Raw genomic sequence first — 17,438 nt, forward strand, 5'->3', positions numbered from 1 at the left:
GGTTCAATTTCCGGTCAGGGAAGTCAGATATAAAGTGTTAAATTCCTGGTCAGGGAATTCCAGCTTTAACTTTTAATTCAAGCCAAACTGCAGATGTTTTTAATGTATTCGACTTAAACTATGACTTCATTTGCATAATTGTGTCCCTGATGGTCTAGTGGCTAGGATTTGGCGCTTTCACAAATGTGGCCCGGGTTCAATTTCCGGTCAGGGAAGTCAGATATAAAGTGTTAAATTCCTGGTCAGGGAATTCCAGCTTTAACTTTTAATTCAAGCCAAACTGCAGATGTTTTTAATGTATTCGACTTAAACTATGACTTCATTTGCATAATTGTGTCCCTGATGGTCTAGTGGCTAGGATTTGGTGCTTTCACAAATGTGGCCCGGGTTCAATTTCCGGTCAGGGAAGTCAGATATAAAGTGTTAAATTCCAGGTCAGGGAATTCAAGCTTTAACTATTAATTCAAGCCAAACTGCAGATGTTTTTAATGTATTCGACTTAAACTATGACTTCATTTGCATAATTGTGTCCCTGATGGTCTAGTGGCTAGGATTTGGCGCTTTCACAAATGTGGCCCGGGTTCAATTTCCGGTCAGGGAAGTCAGATATAAAGTGTTAAATTCCTGGTCAGGGAATTCAAGCTTTAACTTTTAATTCAAGCCAAACTGCAGATGTTTTTAATGTATTCGACTTAAACTATGACTTCATTTGCATAATTGTGTCCCTGATGGTCTAGTGGCTAGGATTTGGCGCTTTCACAAATGTGGCCCGGGTTCAATTTCCGGTCAGGGAAGTCAGATATAAAGTGTTAAATTCCAGGTCAGGGAATTCCAGCTTTAACTTTTAATTCAAGCCAAACTGCAGATGTTTTTAATGTATTCGACTTAAACTATGACTTCATTTGCATAATTGTGTCCCTGATGTTCTAGTGGCTAGGATTTGGCGCTTTCACCGCCGCGGCCCGGGTTCAATTCCCGGTCAGGGAAATGAGATTTAGAGTTTGGAATTCCAGATCCAACTTTTAATTCAAGCCAAACTGCAGATGTTATGGAATTCCAGATCAAACTTTTAATTCAAGCCAAACTGCAGATGTTTTTAAAGTTTTCGACTTAAATTAAGACTTCATAAGCATATACATGTCCCTGATGGTCTAGTGGCTAGGATTTGGCGCTTTCACCGTCGCGGCCCGGGTTCAATTTCCGGTCAGGGAAATGAGATTTGGAGTTTGGAATTCCAGATCCAACTTTTAATTCAAGCCAAACTGCAGATGTTTTTAAAGTATTCGACTTAAACTATGACTTCATTTGCATAATTGTGTCCCTGAGGGTCTAGTGGCTAGGATTTGGCGCTTTCACCGCTGTGGCCAGGGTTCAATTTCCGGTCAGGGAAGTCAGATATAAAGTGTTAAATTCCTGGTCAGGGAATTCCAGCTTTAACTTTTAATTCAAGCCAAACTGCAGATGTTTTTAAAGTATTCGACTTAAACTATGACTTCATTTGCATAATTGTGTCCCTGATGTTCTAGTGGCTAGGATTTGGCGCTTTCACCGTCGCGGCCCGGGTTCAATTTCCGGTCAGGGAAATGAGATTTAGAGTTTGGAATTCCAGATCCTACTTTTAATTCAAGCCAAATTGCAGATGTTATGGAATTCCAGATCCAACTTTTAATTCAAGCCAAACTGCAGATGTTTTTAAAGTTTTCGACTTAAATTAAGACTTCATTAGCATAAACATGTACCTGATGGTCTAGTGGCTAGGATTCGGCGCTCTCACCGCCGCGGCCCGGGTTCAATTCCCGGTCAGGGAAATGAGATTTAGAGTTTGGAATTCCAGATCCAACTTTTAATTCAAGCCAAACTGCAGATGTTTTTAAAGTTTTTGACTTAAACTATGACTTCATTTGCATAATCGTGTCCCTGATGGTCTAGTGGCTAGGATTCGGCGCTCTCACCGCCGCGGCCCGGGTTCAATTCCCGGTCAGGGAAATGAGATTTAGAGTTTGGAATTGCAGATCCAACTTTTAATTCAAGCCAAACTACAGATGTTTTTAAAGCATTCGACTTAAACTATGACTTCATTTGCATAATTGTGTCCCTGATGGTCTAGTGGCTAGGATTTGGCGCTTTCACCGCTGTGGCCCGGGTTCAATTTCCGGTCAGGGAAGTCAGATATGAAGTGTTAAATTCCTGGTCAGGGAATTCAAGCTTTAACTTTTAATTCAAGCCAAACTGCAGATGTTTTTAATGTATTCGACTTAAACTATGACTTCATTTGCATAATTGTGTCCCTGATGGTCTAGTGGCTAGGATTTGGCGCTTTCACAAATGTGGCCCGGGTTCAATTTCCGGTCAGGGAAGTCAGATATAAAGTGTTAAATTCCTGGTCAGGGAATTCAAGCTTTAACTTTTAATTCAAGCCAAACTGCAGATGTTTTTAATGTATTCGACTTAAACTATGACTTCATTTGCATAATTATGTCCCTGATGGTCTAGTGGCTAGGATTTGGCGCTTTCACCGCCGCGGCCCGGGTTCAATTCCCGGTCAGGGAAATGAGATTTAGAGTTTGGAATTGCTGATCCAACTTTTAATTCAAGCCAAACTACAGATGTTTTTAAAGCATTCGACTTAAACTATGACTCCATTTGCATAATTGTGTCCCTGATGGTCTAGTGGCTAGGATTTGGCGCTTTCACCGCTGTGGCCAGGGTTCAATTTCCGGTCAGGGAAGTCAGATATAAAGTGTTAAATTCCTGGTCAGGGAATTCAAGCTTTAACTTTTAATTCAAGCCAAACTGCAGATGTTTTTAATGTATTCGACTTAAACTATGACTTCATTTGCATAATTGTGTCCCTGATGGTCTAGTGGCTAGGATTTGGCGCTTTCACAAATGTGGCCCGGGTTCAATTTCCGGTCAGGGAAGTCAGATATAAAGTGTTAAATTCCTGGTCAGGGAATTCCAGCTTTAACTTTTAATTCAAGCCAAACTGCAGATGTTTTTAATGTATTCGACTTAAACTATGACTTCATTTGCATAATTGTGTCCCTGATGGTCTAGTGGCTAGGATTTGGCGCTTTCACAAATGTGGCCCGGGTTCAATTTCCGGTCAGGGAAGTCAGATATAAAGTGTTAAATTCCTGGTCAGGGAATTCAAGCTTTAACTTTTAATTCAAGCCAAACTGCAGATGTTTTTAATGTATTCGACTTAAACTATGACTTCATTTGCATAATTGTGTCCCTGATGGTCTAGTGGCTAGGATTTGGCGCTTTCACAAATGTGGCCCGGGTTCAATTTCCGGTCAGGGAAGTCAGATATAAAGTGTTAAATTCCTGGTCAGGGAATTCAAGCTTTAACTTTTAATTCAAGCCAAACTGCAGATGTTTTTAATGTATTCGACTTAAACTATGACTTCATTTGCATAATTATGTCCCTGATGGTCTAGTGGCTAGGATTTGGCGCTTTCACCGCCGCGGCCCGGGTTCAATTCCCGGTCAGGGAAATGAGATTTAGAGTTTGGAATTGCAGATCCAACTTTTAATTCAAGCCAAACTACAGATGTTTTTAAAGCATTCGACTTAAACTATGACTCCATTTGCATAATTGTGTCTCTGATGGTCTAGTGGCTAGGATTTGGCGCTTTCACCGCTGTGGCCAGGGTTCAATTTCCGGTCAGGGAAGTCAGATATAAAGTGTTAAATTCCTGGTCAGGGAATTCAAGCTTTAACTTTTAATTCAAGCCAAACTGCAGATGTTTTTAATGTATTCGACTTAAACTATGACTTCATTTGCATAATTGTGTCCCTGATGGTCTAGTGGCTAGGATTTGGCGCTTTCACAAATGTGGCCCGGGTTCAATTTCCGGTCAGGGAAGTCAGATATAAAGTGTTAAATTCCTGGTCAGGGAATTCCAGCTTTAACTTTTAATTCAAGCCAAACTGCAGATGTTTTTAATGTATTCGACTTAAACTATGACTTCATTTGCATAATTGTGTCCCTGATGGTCTAGTGGCTAGGATTTGGCGCTTTCACAAATGTGGCCCGGGTTCAATTTCCGGTCAGGGAAGTCAGATATAAAGTGTTAAATTCCAGGTCAGGGAATTCAAGCTTTAACTATTAATTCAAGCCAAACTGCAGATGTTTTTAATGTATTCGACTTAAACTATGACTTCATTTGCATAATTGTGTCCCTGATGGTCTAGTGGCTAGGATTTGGCGCTTTCACCGCCGCGGCCCGGGTTCAATTCCCGGTCAGGGAAATGAGATTTAGAGTTTGGAATTCCAGATCCAACTTTTAATTCAAGCCAAACTGCAGATGTTATGGAATTCCAGATCCAACTTTTAATTCAAGCCAAACTGCAGATGTTTTTAATGTATTCGACTTAAACTATGACTTCATTTGCATAATTGTGTCCCTGATGGTCTAGTGGCTAGGATTTGGCGCTTTCACCGCCGTGGCCCGGGTTCAATTCCCGGTCAGGGAAATGAGATTTAGAGTTTGGAATTCCAGATCCAACTTTTAATTCAAGCCAAACTGCAGATGTTTTTAAAGCATTCGACTTAAACTATGACTCCATTTGCATAATTGTGTCCCTGATGGTCTAGTGGCTAGGATTTGGCGCTTTCACCGCTGTGGCCCGGGTTCAATTTCAGGTCAGGGAAGTCAGATATAAAGTGTTAAATTCCTGGTCAGGGAATTCAAGCTTTAACTTTTAATTCAAGCCAAACTGCAGATGTTTTTAATGTATTCGACTTAAACTATGACTTCATTTGCATAATTGTGTCCCTGGTGGTCTAGTGGCTAGGATTTGGCGCTTTCACCGCCGCGGCCCGGGTTCAAAAATGAGATTTAGAGTTTGGAATTCCAGATCCAACTTTTAATTCAAGCCAAACTGCAGATGTTATGGAATTCCAGATCCAACTTTTAATTCAAGCCAAACTGCAGATGTTTTTAAAGTTTTCGACTTAAATTAAGACATCATTAGCATAATCATGTCCCTGATGGTCTAGTGGCTAGGATTCGGCGCTCTCACCGCCGCGGCCCGGGTTCAATTCCCGGTCAGGGAAATGAGATTTAGAGTTTGGAATTCCAGATCCAACTTTTAATTCAAGCCAAACTACAGATGTTTTTAAAGCATTCGACTTAAACTATGACTTCATTTGCATAATTGTGTCCCTGAGGGTCTAGTGGCTAGGATTTGGCGCTTTCACCGCTGTGGCCCGGGTTCAATTTCCGGTCAGGGAAGTCAGATATAAAGTGTTAAATTCCTGGTCAGGGAATTCAAGCTTTAACTTTTAATTCAAGCCAAACTGCAGATGTTTTTAATGTATTCGACTTAAACTATGACTCCATTTGCATAATTGTGTCCCTGATGGTCTAGTGGCTAGGATTTGGCGCTTTCACAAATGTGGCCCGGGTTCAATTTCCGGTCAGGGAAGTCAGATATAAAGTGTTAAATTCCTGGTCAGGGAATTCAAGCTTTAACTTTTAATTCAAGCCAAACTGCAGATGTTTTTAAAGTTTTCGACTTAAATTAAGACATCATTAGCATAATCATGTCCCTGATGGTCTAGTGGCTAGGATTCGGCGCTCTCACCGCCGCGGCCCGGGTTCAATTTCCGGTCAGGGAATTCAGATATAAAGTGTTAAATTCCTGGTCAGGGAATTCAAGCTCTAACTTTTAATTCAAGCCAAACTGCAGATGTTTTTAAAGCATTCGACTTAAACTATGACTCCATTTGCATAATTGTGTCCCTGATGGTCTAGTGGCTAGGATTTGGCGCTTTCACCGCCGCGGCCCGGGTTCAATTCCCGGTCAGGGAAATGAGATTTAGAGTTTGGAATTCCAGATCCAACTTTTAATTCAAGCCAAATTGCAGATGTTATGGAATTCCAGATCCAACTTTTAATTCAAGCCAAACTGCAGATGTTTTTAAAGTTTTCGACTTAAATTAAGACTTCATTAGCATAATCATGTCCCTGATGGTCTAGTGGCTAGGATTCGGCGCTCTCACCGCCGCGGCCCGGGTTCAATTCCCGGTCAGGGAAATGAGATTTAGAGTTTGGAATTGCAGATCCAACTTTTAATTCAAGCCAAACTACAGATGTTTTTAAAGCATTCGACTTAAACTATGACTCCATTTGCATAATTGTGTCCCTGATGGTCTAGTGGCTAGGATTTGGCGCTTTCACCGCTGTGGCCCGGGTTCAATTTCCGGTCAGGGAAGTCAGATATAAAGTGTTAAATTCCTGGTCAGGGAATTCAAGCTTTAACTTTTAATTCAAGCCAAACTGCAGATGTTTTTAATGTATTCGACTTAAACTATGACTTCATTTGCATAATTGTGTCCCTGATGGTCTAGTGGCTAGGATTTGGCGCTTTCACCGCCGTGGCCCGGGTTCAATTCCCGGTCAGGGAAATGAGATTTAGAGTTTGGAATTCCAGATCCAACTTTTAATTCAAGCCAAACTGCAGATGTTTTTAAAGCATTCGACTTAAACTATGACTCCATTTGCATAATTGTGTCCCTGATGGTCTAGTGGCTAGGATTTGGCGCTTTCACCGCTGTGGCCCGGGTTCAATTTCAGGTCAGGGAAGTCAGATATAAAGTGTTAAATTCCTGGTCAGGGAATTCAAGCTTTAACTTTTAATTCAAGCCAAACTGCAGATGTTTTTAATGTATTCGACTTAAACTATGACTTCATTTGCATAATTGTGTCCCTGGTGGTCTAGTGGCTAGGATTTGGCGCTTTCACCGCCGCGGCCCGGGTTCAAAAATGAGATTTAGAGTTTGGAATTCCAGATCCAACTTTTAATTCAAGCCAAACTGCAGATGTTATGGAATTCCAGATCCAACTTTTAATTCAAGCCAAACTGCAGATGTTTTTAAAGTTTTCGACTTAAATTAAGACATCATTAGCATAATCATGTCCCTGATGGTCTAGTGGCTAGGATTCGGCGCTCTCACCGCCGCGGCCCGGGTTCAATTCCCGGTCAGGGAAATGAGATTTAGAGTTTGGAATTCCAGATCCAACTTTTAATTCAAGCCAAACTACAGATGTTTTTAAAGCATTCGACTTAAACTATGACTTCATTTGCATAATTGTGTCCCTGAGGGTCTAGTGGCTAGGATTTGGCGCTTTCACCGCTGTGGCCCGGGTTCAATTTCCGGTCAGGGAAGTCAGATATAAAGTGTTAAATTCCTGGTCAGGGAATTCAAGCTTTAACTTTTAATTCAAGCCAAACTGCAGATGTTTTTAATGTATTCGACTTAAACTATGACTCCATTTGCATAATTGTGTCCCTGATGGTCTAGTGGCTAGGATTTGGCGCTTTCACAAATGTGGCCCGGGTTCAATTTCCGGTCAGGGAAGTCAGATATAAAGTGTTAAATTCCTGGTCAGGGAATTCAAGCTTTAACTTTTAATTCAAGCCAAACTGCAGATGTTTTTAAAGTTTTCGACTTAAATTAAGACATCATTAGCATAATCATGTCCCTGATGGTCTAGTGGCTAGGATTCGGCGCTCTCACCGCCGCGGCCCGGGTTCAATTTCCGGTCAGGGAATTCAGATATAAAGTGTTAAATTCCTGGTCAGGGAATTCAAGCTCTAACTTTTAATTCAAGCCAAACTGCAGATGTTTTTAAAGCATTCGACTTAAACTATGACTCCATTTGCATAATTGTGTCCCTGATGGTCTAGTGGCTAGGATTTGGCGCTTTCACCGCCGCGGCCCGGGTTCAATTCCCGGTCAGGGAAATGAGATTTAGAGTTTGGAATTCCAGATCCAACTTTTAATTCAAGCCAAATTGCAGATGTTATGGAATTCCAGATCCAACTTTTAATTCAAGCCAAACTGCAGATGTTTTTAAAGTTTTCGACTTAAATTAAGACTTCATTAGCATAATCATGTCCCTGATGGTCTAGTGGCTAGGATTCGGCGCTCTCACCGCCGCGGCCCGGGTTCAATTCCCGGTCAGGGAAATGAGATTTAGAGTTTGGAATTGCAGATCCAACTTTTAATTCAAGCCAAACTACAGATGTTTTTAAAGCATTCGACTTAAACTATGACTCCATTTGCATAATTGTGTCCCTGATGGTCTAGTGGCTAGGATTTGGCGCTTTCACCGCTGTGGCCCGGGTTCAATTTCCGGTCAGGGAAGTCAGATATAAAGTGTTAAATTCCTGGTCAGGGAATTCAAGCTTTAACTTTTAATTCAAGCCAAACTGCAGATGTTTTTAATGTATTCGACTTAAACTATGACTTCATTTGCATAATTGTGTCCCTGATGGTCTAGTGGCTAGGATTTGGCGCTTTAACAAATGTGGCCCGGGTTCAATTTCCGGTCAGGGAAGTCAGATATAAAGTGTTAAATTCCTGGTCAGGGAATTCCAGCTTTAACTTTTAATTCAAGCCAAACTGCAGATGTTTTTAATGTATTCGACTTAAACTATGACTTCATTTGCATAATTGTGTCCCTGATGGTCTAGTGGCTAGGATTTGGCGCTTTCACAAATGTGGCCCGGGTTCAATTTCCGGTCAGGGAAGTCAGATATAAAGTGTTAAATTCCTGGTCAGGGAATTCAAGCTTTAACTATTAATTCAAGCCAAACTGCAGATGTTTTTAATGTATTCGACTTAAACTATGACTTCATTTGCATAATTGTGTCCCTGGTGGTCTAGTGGCTAGGATTTGGCGCTTTCACCGCCGCGGCCCGGGTTCAAAAATGAGATTTAGAGTTTGGAATTCCAGATCCAACTTTTAATTCAAGCCAAACTGCAGATGTTATGGAATTCCAGATCCAACTTTTAATTCAAGCCAAACTGCAGATGTTTTTAAAGTTTTCGACTTAAATTAAGACTTCATTAGCATAATCATGTCCCTGATGGTCTAGTGGCTAGGATTCGGCGCTCTCACCGCCGCGGCCCGGGTTCAATTCCCGGTCAGGGAAATGAGATTTAGAGTTTGGAATTGCAGATCCAACTTTTAATTCAAGCCAAACTACAGATGTTTTTAAAGCATTCGACTTAAACTATGACTCCATTTGCATAATTGTGTCCCTGATGGTCTAGTGGCTAGGATTTGGCGCTTTCACCGCTGTGGCCCGGGTTCAATTTCCGGTCAGGGAAGTCAGATATAAAGTGTTAAATTCCTGGTCAGGGAATTCAAGCTTTAACTTTTAATTCAAGCCAAACTGCAGATGTTTTTAATGTATTCGACTTAAACTATGACTTCATTTGCATAATTGTGTCCCTGATGGTCTAGTGGCTAGGATTTGGCGCTTTAACAAATGTGGCCCGGGTTCAATTTCCGGTCAGGGAAGTCAGATATAAAGTGTTAAATTCCTGGTCAGGGAATTCCAGCTTTAACTTTTAATTCAAGCCAAACTGCAGATGTTTTTAATGTATTCGACTTAAACTATGACTTCATTTGCATAATTGTGTCCCTGATGGTCTAGTGGCTAGGATTTGGCGCTTTCACAAATGTGGCCCGGGTTCAATTTCCGGTCAGGGAAGTCAGATATAAAGTGTTAAATTCCTGGTCAGGGAATTCAAGCTTTAACTATTAATTCAAGCCAAACTGCAGATGTTTTTAATGTATTCGACTTAAACTATGACTTCATTTGCATAATTGTGTCCCTGGTGGTCTAGTGGCTAGGATTTGGCGCTTTCACCGCCGCGTCCCGGGTTCAATTTCCGGTCAGGGAAATGAGATTTAGAGTTTGGAATTCCAGATCCAACTTTTAATTCAAGCCAAACTGCAGATGTTATGGAATTCCAGATCCAACTTTTAATTCAAGCCAAACTGCAGATGTTTTCGACTTAAATTAAGACATCATTAGCATAATCATGTCCCTGATGGTCTAGTGGCTAGGATTCGGCGCTCTCACCGCCGCGGCCCGGGTTCAATTTCCGGTCAGGGAATTCAGATATAAAGTGTTAAATTCCTGGTCAGGGAATTCAAGCTCTAACTTTTAATTCAAGCCAAACTGCAGATTTTTTTAATGTATTCGACTTAAACTATGACTTCATTTGCATAATTGTGTCCCTGATGGTCTAGTGGCTAGGATTTGGCGCTTTCACCGCTGTGGCCCGGGTTCAATTTCCGGTCAGGGAAATCAGATATAAAGTGTTAAATTCCTAGTCAGGGAATTGAAGCTCTAAATTTTAATTCAAGCCAAACTACAGATGTTTTTAAAGCATTCGACTTAAACTATGACTCCATTTGCATAATTGTGTCCCTGATGGTCTAGTGGCTAGGATTTGGCGCTTTCACCGCTGTGGCCCGGGTTCAATTTCAGGTCAGGGAAGTCAGATATAAAGTGTTAAATTCCTGGTCAGGGAATTCAAGCTTTAACTTTTAATTCAAGCCAAACTGCAGATGTTTTTAATGTATTCGACTTAAACTATGACTTCATTTGCATAATTGTGTCCCTGGTGGTCTAGTGGCTAGGATTTGGCGCTTTCACCGCCGCGGCCCGGGTTCAAAAATGAGATTTAGAGTTTGGAATTCCAGATCCAACTTTTAATTCAAGCCAAACTGCAGATGTTATGGAATTCCAGATCCAACTTTTAATTCAAGCCAAACTGCAGATGTTTTTAAAGTTTTTGACTTAAACTATGACTTCATTTGCATAATCGTGTCCCTGATGGTCTAGTGGCTAGGATTCGGCGCTCTCACCGCCGCGGCCTGGGTTCAATTCCCGGTCAGGGAAATGAGATTTAGAGTTTGGAATTGCAGATCCAACTTTTAATTCAAGCCAAACTACAGATGTTTTTAAAGCATTCGACTTAAACTATGACTTCATTTGCATAATTGTGTCCCTGAGGGTCTAGTGGCTAGGATTTGGCGCTTTCACCGCTGTGGCCCGGGTTCAATTTCCGGTCAGGGAAGTCAGATATAAAGTGTTAAATTCCTGGTCAGGGAATTCAAGCTTTAACTTTTAATTCAAGCCAAACTGCAGATGTTTTTAATGTATTCGACTTAAACTATGACTTCATTTGCATAATTGTGTCCCTGATGGTCTAGTGGCTAGGATTTGGCGCTTTCACAAATGTGGCCCGGGTTCAATTTCCGGTCAGGGAAGTCAGATATAAAGTGTTAAATTCCTGGTCAGGGAATTCAAGCTTTAACTTTTAATTCAAGCCAAACTGCAGATGTTTTTAATGTATTCGACTTAAACTATGACTTCATTTGCATAATTGTGTCCCTGATGGTCTAGTGGCTAGGATTTGGCGCTTTCACCGCTGCGGCCCGGGTTCAATTCCCGGTCAGGGAAATGAGATTTAGAGTTTGGAATTCCAGATCCAACTTTTAATTCAAGCCAAACTGCAGATGTTATGGAATTCCAGATCAAACTTTTAATTCAAGCCAAACTGCAGATGTTTTTAAAGTTTTCGACTTAAATTAAGACTTCATAAGCATATACATGTCCCTGATGGTCTAGTGGCTAGGATTTGGCGCTTTCACCGTCGCGGCCCGGGTTCAATTTCCGGTCAGGGAAATGAGATTTGGAGTTTGGAATTCCAGATCCAACTTTTAATTCAAGCCAAACTGCAGATGTTTTTAAAGTATTCGACTTAAACTATGACTTCATTTGCATAATTGTGTCCCTGAGGGTCTAGTGGCTAGGATTTGGCGCTTTCACCGCTGTGGCCCGGGTTCAATTTCCGGTCAGGGAAGTCAGATATAAAGTGTTAAATTCCTGGTCAGGGAATTCAAGCTTTAACTTTTAATTCAAGCCAAACTGCAGATGTTTTTAATGTATTCGACTTAAACTATGACTCCATTTGCATAATTGTGTCCCTGATGGTCTAGTGGCTAGGATTTGGCGCTTTCACAAATGTGGCCCGGGTTAAATTTCCGGTCAGGGAAGTCAGATATAAAGTGTTAAATTCCTGGTCAGGGAATTCAAGCTTTAACTTTTAATTCAAGCCAAACTGCAGATGTTTTTAAAGTTTTCGACTTAAATTAAGACATCATTAGCATAATCATGTCCCTGATGGTCTAGTGGCTAGGATTCGGCGCTCTCACCGCCGCGGCCCGGGTTCAATTTCCGGTCAGGGAATTCAGATATAAAGTGTTAAATTCCTGGTCAGGGAATTCAAGCTCTAACTTTTAATTCAAGCCAAACTGCAGATGTTTTTAAAGCATTCGACTTAAACTATGACTCCATTTGCATAATTGTGTCCCTGGTGGTCTAGTGGCTAGGATTTGGCGCTTTCACAAATGTGGCCCGGGTTCAATTTCCGGTCAGGGAAGTCAGATATAAAGTGTTAAATTCCTGGTCAGGGAATTCCAGCTTTAACTTTTAATTCAAGCCAAACTGCAGATGTTTTTAATGTATTCGACTTAAACTATGACTTCATTTGCATAATTGTGTCCCTGATGGTCTAGTGGCTAGGATTTGGCGCTTTCACAAATGTGGCCCGGGTTCAATTTCCGGTCAGGGAAGTCAGATATAAAGTGTTAAATTCCTGGTCAGGGAATTCAAGCTTTAACTATTAATTCAAGCCAAACTGCAGATGTTTTTAATGTATTCGACTTAAACTATGACTTCATTTGCATAATTGTGTCCCTGGTGGTCTAGTGGCTAGGATTTGGCGCTTTCACCGCCGCGTCCCGGGTTCAATTTCCGGTCAGGGAAATGAGATTTAGAGTTTGGAATTCCAGATCCAACTTTTAATTCAAGCCAAACTGCAGATGTTATGGAATTCCAGATCCAACTTTTAATTCAAGCCAAACTGCAGATGTTTTCGACTTAAATTAAGACATCATTAGCATAATCATGTCCCTGATGGTCTAGTGGCTAGGATTCGGCGCTCTCACCGCCGCGGCCCGGGTTCAATTTCCGGTCAGGGAATTCAGATATAAAGTGTTAAATTCCTGGTCAGGGAATTCAAGCTCTAACTTTTAATTCAAGCCAAACTGCAGATTTTTTTAATGTATTCGACTTAAACTATGACTTCATTTGCATAATTGTGTCCCTGATGGTCTAGTGGCTAGGATTTGGCGCTTTCACCGCTGTGGCCCGGGTTCAATTTCCGGTCAGGGAAATCAGATATAAAGTGTTAAATTCCTAGTCAGGGAATTGAAGCTCTAAATTTTAATTCAAGCCAAACTACAGATGTTTTTAAAGCATTCGACTTAAACTATGACTCCATTTGCATAATTGTGTCCCTGATGGTCTAGTGGCTAGGATTTGGCGCTTTCACCGCTGTGGCCCGGGTTCAATTTCAGGTCAGGGAAGTCAGATATAAAGTGTTAAATTCCTGGTCAGGGAATTCAAGCTTTAACTTTTAATTCAAGCCAAACTGCAGATGTTTTTAATGTATTCGACTTAAACTATGACTTCATTTGCATAATTGTGTCCCTGGTGGTCTAGTGGCTAGGATTTGGCGCTTTCACCGCCGCGGCCCGGGTTCAAAAATGAGATTTAGAGTTTGGAATTCCAGATCCAACTTTTAATTCAAGCCAAACTGCAGATGTTATGGAATTCCAGATCCAACTTTTAATTCAAGCCAAACTGCAGATGTTTTTAAAGTTTTTGACTTAAACTATGACTTCATTTGCATAATCGTGTCCCTGATGGTCTAGTGGCTAGGATTCGGCGCTCTCACCGCCGCGGCCCGGGTTCAATTCCCGGTCAGGGAAATGAGATTTAGAGTTTGGAATTGCAGATCCAACTTTTAATTCAAGCCAAACTACAGATGTTTTTAAAGCATTCGACTTAAACTATGACTTCATTTGCATAATTGTGTCCCTGAGGGTCTAGTGGCTAGGATTTGGCGCTTTCACCGCTGTGGCCCGGGTTCAATTTCCGGTCAGGGAAGTCAGATATAAAGTGTTAAATTCCTGATCAGGGAATTCAAGCTTTAACTTTTAATTCAAGCCAAACTGCAGATGTTTTTAATGTATTCGACTTAAACTATGACTTCATTTGCATAATTGTGTCCCTGATGGTCTAGTGGCTAGGATTTGGCGCTTTCACAAATGTGGCCCGGGTTCAATTTCCGGTCAGGGAAGTCAGATATAAAGTGTTAAATTCCTGGTCAGGGAATTCAAGCTTTGACTTTTAATTCAAGCCAAACTGCAGATGTTTTTAATGTATTCGACTTAAACTATGACTTCATTTGCATAATTGTGTCCCTGGTGGTCTAGTGGCTAGGATTCGGCGCTCTCACCGCCGCGGCCCGGGTTCAATTTCCGGTCAGGGAATTCAGATATAAAGTGTTAAATTCCTGGTCAGGGAATTCAAGCTCTAACTTTTAATTCAAGCCAAACTGCAGATGTTTTTAAAGCATTCGACTTAAACTATGACTCCATTTGCATAATTGTGTCCCTGATGGTCTTGTGGCTAGGATTTGGCGCTTTCACCGCCGCGGCCCGGGTTCAATTCCCGGTCAGGGAAATGAGATTTAGAGTTTGGAATTCCAGATCCAACTTTTAATTCAAGCCAAATTGCAGATGTTATGGAATTCCAGATCCAACTTTTAATTCAAGCCAAACTGCAGATGTTTTTAAAGTTTTCGACTTAAATTAAGACTTCATTAGCATAATCATGTCCCTGATGGTCTAGTGGCTAGGATTCGGCGCTCTCACCGCCGCGGCCCGGGTTCAATTCCCGGTCAGGGAAATGAGATTTAGAGTTTGGAATTGCAGATCCAACTTTTAATTCAAGCCAAACTACAGATGTTTTTAAAGCATTCGACTTAAACTATGACTCCATTTGCATAATTGTGTCCCTGATGGTCTAGTGGCTAGGATTTGGCGCTTTCACCGCTGTGGCCCGGGTTCAATTTCCGGTCAGGGAAGTCAGATATAAAGTGTTAAATTCCTGGTCAGGGAATTCAAGCTTTAACTTTTAATTCAAGCCAAACTGCAGATGTTTTTAATGTATTCGACTTAAACTATGACTTCATTTGCATAATTGTGTCCCTGATGGTCTAGTGGCTAGGATTTGGCGCTTTCACAAATGTGGCCCGGGTTCAATTTCCGGTCAGGGAAGTCAGATATAAAGTGTTAAATTCCTGGTCAGGGAATTCCAGCTTTAACTTTTAATTCAAGCCAAACTGCAGATGTTTTTAATGTATTCGACTTAAACTATGACTTCATTTGCATAATTGTGTCCCTGATGGTCTAGTGGCTAGGATTTGGCGCTTTCACAAATGTGGCCCGGGTTCAATTTCCGGTCAGGGAAGTCAGATATAAAGTGTTAAATTCCTGGTCAGGGAATTCAAGCTTTAACTATTAATTCAAGCCAAACTGCAGATGTTTTTAATGTATTCGACTTAAACTATGACTTCATTTGCATAATTGTGTCCCTGGTGGTCTAGTGGCTAGGATTTGGCGCTTTCACCGCCGCGTCCCGGGTTCAATTTCCGGTCAGGGAAATGAGATTTAGAGTTTGGAATTCCAGATCCAACTTTTAATTCAAGCCAAACTGCAGATGTTATGGAATTCCAGATCCAACTTTTAATTCAAGCCAAACTGCAGATGTTTTTAAAGTTTTCGACTTAAATTAAGACTTCATTAGCATAATCATGTCCCTGATGGTCTAGTGGCTAGGATTCGGCGCTCTCACCGCCGCGGCCCGGGTTCAATTCCCGGTCAGGGAAATGAGATTTAGAGTTTGGAATTGCAGATCCAACTTTTAATTCAAGCCAAACTACAGATGTTTTTAAAGCATTCGACTTAAACTATGACTCCATTTGCATAATTGTGTCCCTGATGGTCTAGTGGCTAGGATTTGGCGCTTTCACCGCTGTGGCCCGGGTTCAATTTCCGGTCAGGGAAGTCAGATATAAAGTGTTAAATTCCTGGTCAGGGAATTCAAGCTTTAACTTTTAATTCAAGCCAAACTGCAGATGTTTTTAATGTATTCGACTTAAACTATGACTTCATTTGCATAATTGTGTCCCTGATGGTCTAGTGGCTAGGATTTGGCGCTTTCACAAATGTGGCCCGGGTTCAATTTCCGGTCAGGGAAGTCAGATATAAAGTGTTAAATTCCTGGTCAGGGAATTCCAGCTTTAACTTTTAATTCAAGCCAAACTGCAGATGTTTTTAATGTATTCGACTTAAACTATGACTTCATTTGCATAATTGTGTCCCTGATGGTCTAGTGGCTAGGATTTGGCGCTTTCACAAATGTGGCCCGGGTTCAATTTCCGGTCAGGGAAGTCAGATATAAAGTGTTAAATTCCTGGTCAGGGAATTCAAGCTTTAACTATTAATTCAAGCCAAACTGCAGATGTTTTTAATGTATTCGACTTAAACTATGACTTCATTTGCATAATTGTGTCCCTGGTGGTCTAGTGGCTAGGATTTGGCGCTTTCACCGCCGCGTCCCGGGTTCAATTTCCGGTCAGGGAAATGAGATTTAGAGTTTGGAATTCCAGATCCAACTTTTAATTCAAGCCAAACTGCAGATGTTATGGAATTCCAGATCCAACTTTTAATTCAAGCCAAACTGCAGATGTTTTCGACTTAAATTAAGACATCATTAGCATAATCATGTCCCTGATGGTCTAGTGGCTAGGATTCGGCGCTCTCACCGCCGCGGCCCGGGTTCAATTTCCGGTCAGGGAATTCAGATATAAAGTGTTAAATTCCTGGTCAGGGAATTCAAGCTCTAACTTTTAATTCAAGCCAAACTGCAGATTTTTTTAATGTATTCGACTTAAACTATGACTTCATTTGCATAATTGTGTCCCTGATGGTCTAGTGGCTAGGATTTGGCGCTTTCACCGCTGTGGCCCGGGTTCAATTTCCGGTCAGGGAAATCAGATATAAAGTGTTAAATTCCTAGTCAGGGAATTGAAGCTCTAAATTTTAATTCAAGCCAAACTACAGATGTTTTTAAAGCATTCGACTTAAACTATGACTCCATTTGCATAATTGTGTCCCTGATGGTCTAGTGGCTAGGATTTGGCGCTTTCACCGCTGTGGCCCGGGTTCAATTTCAGGTCAGGGAAGTCAGATATAAAGTGTTAAATTCCTGGTCAGGGAATTCAAGCTTTAACTTTTAATTCAAGCCAAACTGCAGATGTTTTTAATGTATTCGACTTAAACTATGACTTCATTTGCATAATTGTGTCCCTGGTGGTCTAGTGGCTAGGATTTGGCGCTTTCACCGCCGCGGCCCGGGTTCAAAAATGAGATTTAGAGTTTGGAATTCCAGATCCAACTTTTAATTCAAGCCAAACTGCAGATGTTATGGAATTCCAGATCCAACTTTTAATTCAAGCCAAACTGCAGATGTTTTTAAAGTTTTTGACTTAAACTATGACTTCATTTGCATAATCGTGTCCCTGATGGTCTAGTGGCTAGGATTCGGCGCTCTCACCGCCGCGGCCCGGGTTCAATTCCCGGTCAGGGAAATGAGATTTAGAGTTTGGAATTGCAGATCCAACTTTTAATTCAAGCCAAACTACA

General features: G+C 41.3%; 29 non-coding genes across 29 annotated transcripts; all 29 read left to right on the forward strand.

Moving 5' to 3' along the window:
• Positions 1–915: 915 nt before the first annotated feature.
• trnae-uuc (transfer RNA glutamic acid (anticodon UUC)) lies at positions 916–987 on the forward strand. Its single transcript has one exon. It is a non-coding gene; the product is annotated as a tRNA-Glu (tRNA).
• Positions 988–1,914: 927 nt separating this feature from the next.
• trnae-cuc (transfer RNA glutamic acid (anticodon CUC)) lies at positions 1,915–1,986 on the forward strand. Its single transcript has one exon. It is a non-coding gene; the product is annotated as a tRNA-Glu (tRNA).
• Positions 1,987–2,092: 106 nt separating this feature from the next.
• On the forward strand, positions 2,093–2,164 carry trnae-uuc (transfer RNA glutamic acid (anticodon UUC)). The gene has a single exon. It is a non-coding gene; the product is annotated as a tRNA-Glu (tRNA).
• Positions 2,165–2,478: 314 nt separating this feature from the next.
• On the forward strand, positions 2,479–2,550 carry trnae-uuc (transfer RNA glutamic acid (anticodon UUC)). The gene has a single exon. It is a non-coding gene; the product is annotated as a tRNA-Glu (tRNA).
• Positions 2,551–3,428: 878 nt separating this feature from the next.
• On the forward strand, positions 3,429–3,500 carry trnae-uuc (transfer RNA glutamic acid (anticodon UUC)). The gene has a single exon. It is a non-coding gene; the product is annotated as a tRNA-Glu (tRNA).
• A 685-nt stretch (positions 3,501–4,185) lies between these two features.
• trnae-uuc (transfer RNA glutamic acid (anticodon UUC)) lies at positions 4,186–4,257 on the forward strand. The gene has a single exon. It is a non-coding gene; the product is annotated as a tRNA-Glu (tRNA).
• A 153-nt stretch (positions 4,258–4,410) lies between these two features.
• On the forward strand, positions 4,411–4,482 carry trnae-uuc (transfer RNA glutamic acid (anticodon UUC)). Its single transcript has one exon. It is a non-coding gene; the product is annotated as a tRNA-Glu (tRNA).
• A 511-nt stretch (positions 4,483–4,993) lies between these two features.
• On the forward strand, positions 4,994–5,065 carry trnae-cuc (transfer RNA glutamic acid (anticodon CUC)). The gene has a single exon. It is a non-coding gene; the product is annotated as a tRNA-Glu (tRNA).
• Positions 5,066–5,750: 685 nt separating this feature from the next.
• trnae-uuc (transfer RNA glutamic acid (anticodon UUC)) lies at positions 5,751–5,822 on the forward strand. The gene has a single exon. It is a non-coding gene; the product is annotated as a tRNA-Glu (tRNA).
• Positions 5,823–5,975: 153 nt separating this feature from the next.
• On the forward strand, positions 5,976–6,047 carry trnae-cuc (transfer RNA glutamic acid (anticodon CUC)). The gene has a single exon. It is a non-coding gene; the product is annotated as a tRNA-Glu (tRNA).
• Positions 6,048–6,153: 106 nt separating this feature from the next.
• Positions 6,154–6,225, forward strand: trnae-uuc (transfer RNA glutamic acid (anticodon UUC)). Its single transcript has one exon. It is a non-coding gene; the product is annotated as a tRNA-Glu (tRNA).
• Positions 6,226–6,346: 121 nt separating this feature from the next.
• On the forward strand, positions 6,347–6,418 carry trnae-uuc (transfer RNA glutamic acid (anticodon UUC)). Its single transcript has one exon. It is a non-coding gene; the product is annotated as a tRNA-Glu (tRNA).
• A 511-nt stretch (positions 6,419–6,929) lies between these two features.
• On the forward strand, positions 6,930–7,001 carry trnae-cuc (transfer RNA glutamic acid (anticodon CUC)). Its single transcript has one exon. It is a non-coding gene; the product is annotated as a tRNA-Glu (tRNA).
• A 685-nt stretch (positions 7,002–7,686) lies between these two features.
• On the forward strand, positions 7,687–7,758 carry trnae-uuc (transfer RNA glutamic acid (anticodon UUC)). Its single transcript has one exon. It is a non-coding gene; the product is annotated as a tRNA-Glu (tRNA).
• A 153-nt stretch (positions 7,759–7,911) lies between these two features.
• trnae-cuc (transfer RNA glutamic acid (anticodon CUC)) lies at positions 7,912–7,983 on the forward strand. Its single transcript has one exon. It is a non-coding gene; the product is annotated as a tRNA-Glu (tRNA).
• A 106-nt stretch (positions 7,984–8,089) lies between these two features.
• Positions 8,090–8,161, forward strand: trnae-uuc (transfer RNA glutamic acid (anticodon UUC)). Its single transcript has one exon. It is a non-coding gene; the product is annotated as a tRNA-Glu (tRNA).
• A 719-nt stretch (positions 8,162–8,880) lies between these two features.
• Positions 8,881–8,952, forward strand: trnae-cuc (transfer RNA glutamic acid (anticodon CUC)). The gene has a single exon. It is a non-coding gene; the product is annotated as a tRNA-Glu (tRNA).
• A 106-nt stretch (positions 8,953–9,058) lies between these two features.
• On the forward strand, positions 9,059–9,130 carry trnae-uuc (transfer RNA glutamic acid (anticodon UUC)). Its single transcript has one exon. It is a non-coding gene; the product is annotated as a tRNA-Glu (tRNA).
• Positions 9,131–10,046: 916 nt separating this feature from the next.
• Positions 10,047–10,118, forward strand: trnae-uuc (transfer RNA glutamic acid (anticodon UUC)). The gene has a single exon. It is a non-coding gene; the product is annotated as a tRNA-Glu (tRNA).
• Positions 10,119–11,208: 1,090 nt separating this feature from the next.
• Positions 11,209–11,280, forward strand: trnae-uuc (transfer RNA glutamic acid (anticodon UUC)). Its single transcript has one exon. It is a non-coding gene; the product is annotated as a tRNA-Glu (tRNA).
• A 1,705-nt stretch (positions 11,281–12,985) lies between these two features.
• On the forward strand, positions 12,986–13,057 carry trnae-uuc (transfer RNA glutamic acid (anticodon UUC)). Its single transcript has one exon. It is a non-coding gene; the product is annotated as a tRNA-Glu (tRNA).
• Positions 13,058–13,583: 526 nt separating this feature from the next.
• trnae-cuc (transfer RNA glutamic acid (anticodon CUC)) lies at positions 13,584–13,655 on the forward strand. The gene has a single exon. It is a non-coding gene; the product is annotated as a tRNA-Glu (tRNA).
• A 685-nt stretch (positions 13,656–14,340) lies between these two features.
• Positions 14,341–14,412, forward strand: trnae-uuc (transfer RNA glutamic acid (anticodon UUC)). The gene has a single exon. It is a non-coding gene; the product is annotated as a tRNA-Glu (tRNA).
• Positions 14,413–14,565: 153 nt separating this feature from the next.
• Positions 14,566–14,637, forward strand: trnae-cuc (transfer RNA glutamic acid (anticodon CUC)). Its single transcript has one exon. It is a non-coding gene; the product is annotated as a tRNA-Glu (tRNA).
• Positions 14,638–14,743: 106 nt separating this feature from the next.
• trnae-uuc (transfer RNA glutamic acid (anticodon UUC)) lies at positions 14,744–14,815 on the forward strand. The gene has a single exon. It is a non-coding gene; the product is annotated as a tRNA-Glu (tRNA).
• Positions 14,816–15,547: 732 nt separating this feature from the next.
• trnae-cuc (transfer RNA glutamic acid (anticodon CUC)) lies at positions 15,548–15,619 on the forward strand. Its single transcript has one exon. It is a non-coding gene; the product is annotated as a tRNA-Glu (tRNA).
• Positions 15,620–15,725: 106 nt separating this feature from the next.
• On the forward strand, positions 15,726–15,797 carry trnae-uuc (transfer RNA glutamic acid (anticodon UUC)). Its single transcript has one exon. It is a non-coding gene; the product is annotated as a tRNA-Glu (tRNA).
• A 916-nt stretch (positions 15,798–16,713) lies between these two features.
• trnae-uuc (transfer RNA glutamic acid (anticodon UUC)) lies at positions 16,714–16,785 on the forward strand. The gene has a single exon. It is a non-coding gene; the product is annotated as a tRNA-Glu (tRNA).
• Positions 16,786–17,311: 526 nt separating this feature from the next.
• trnae-cuc (transfer RNA glutamic acid (anticodon CUC)) lies at positions 17,312–17,383 on the forward strand. Its single transcript has one exon. It is a non-coding gene; the product is annotated as a tRNA-Glu (tRNA).
• The last annotated feature ends 55 nt before the right edge of the window (positions 17,384–17,438 follow it).

Source organism: Gasterosteus aculeatus, chromosome 4 (assembly GCF_964276395.1).
Source record: "Gasterosteus aculeatus chromosome 4, fGasAcu3.hap1.1, whole genome shotgun sequence".
Taxonomy (NCBI): Eukaryota; Metazoa; Chordata; class Actinopteri; order Perciformes; family Gasterosteidae; genus Gasterosteus; species Gasterosteus aculeatus.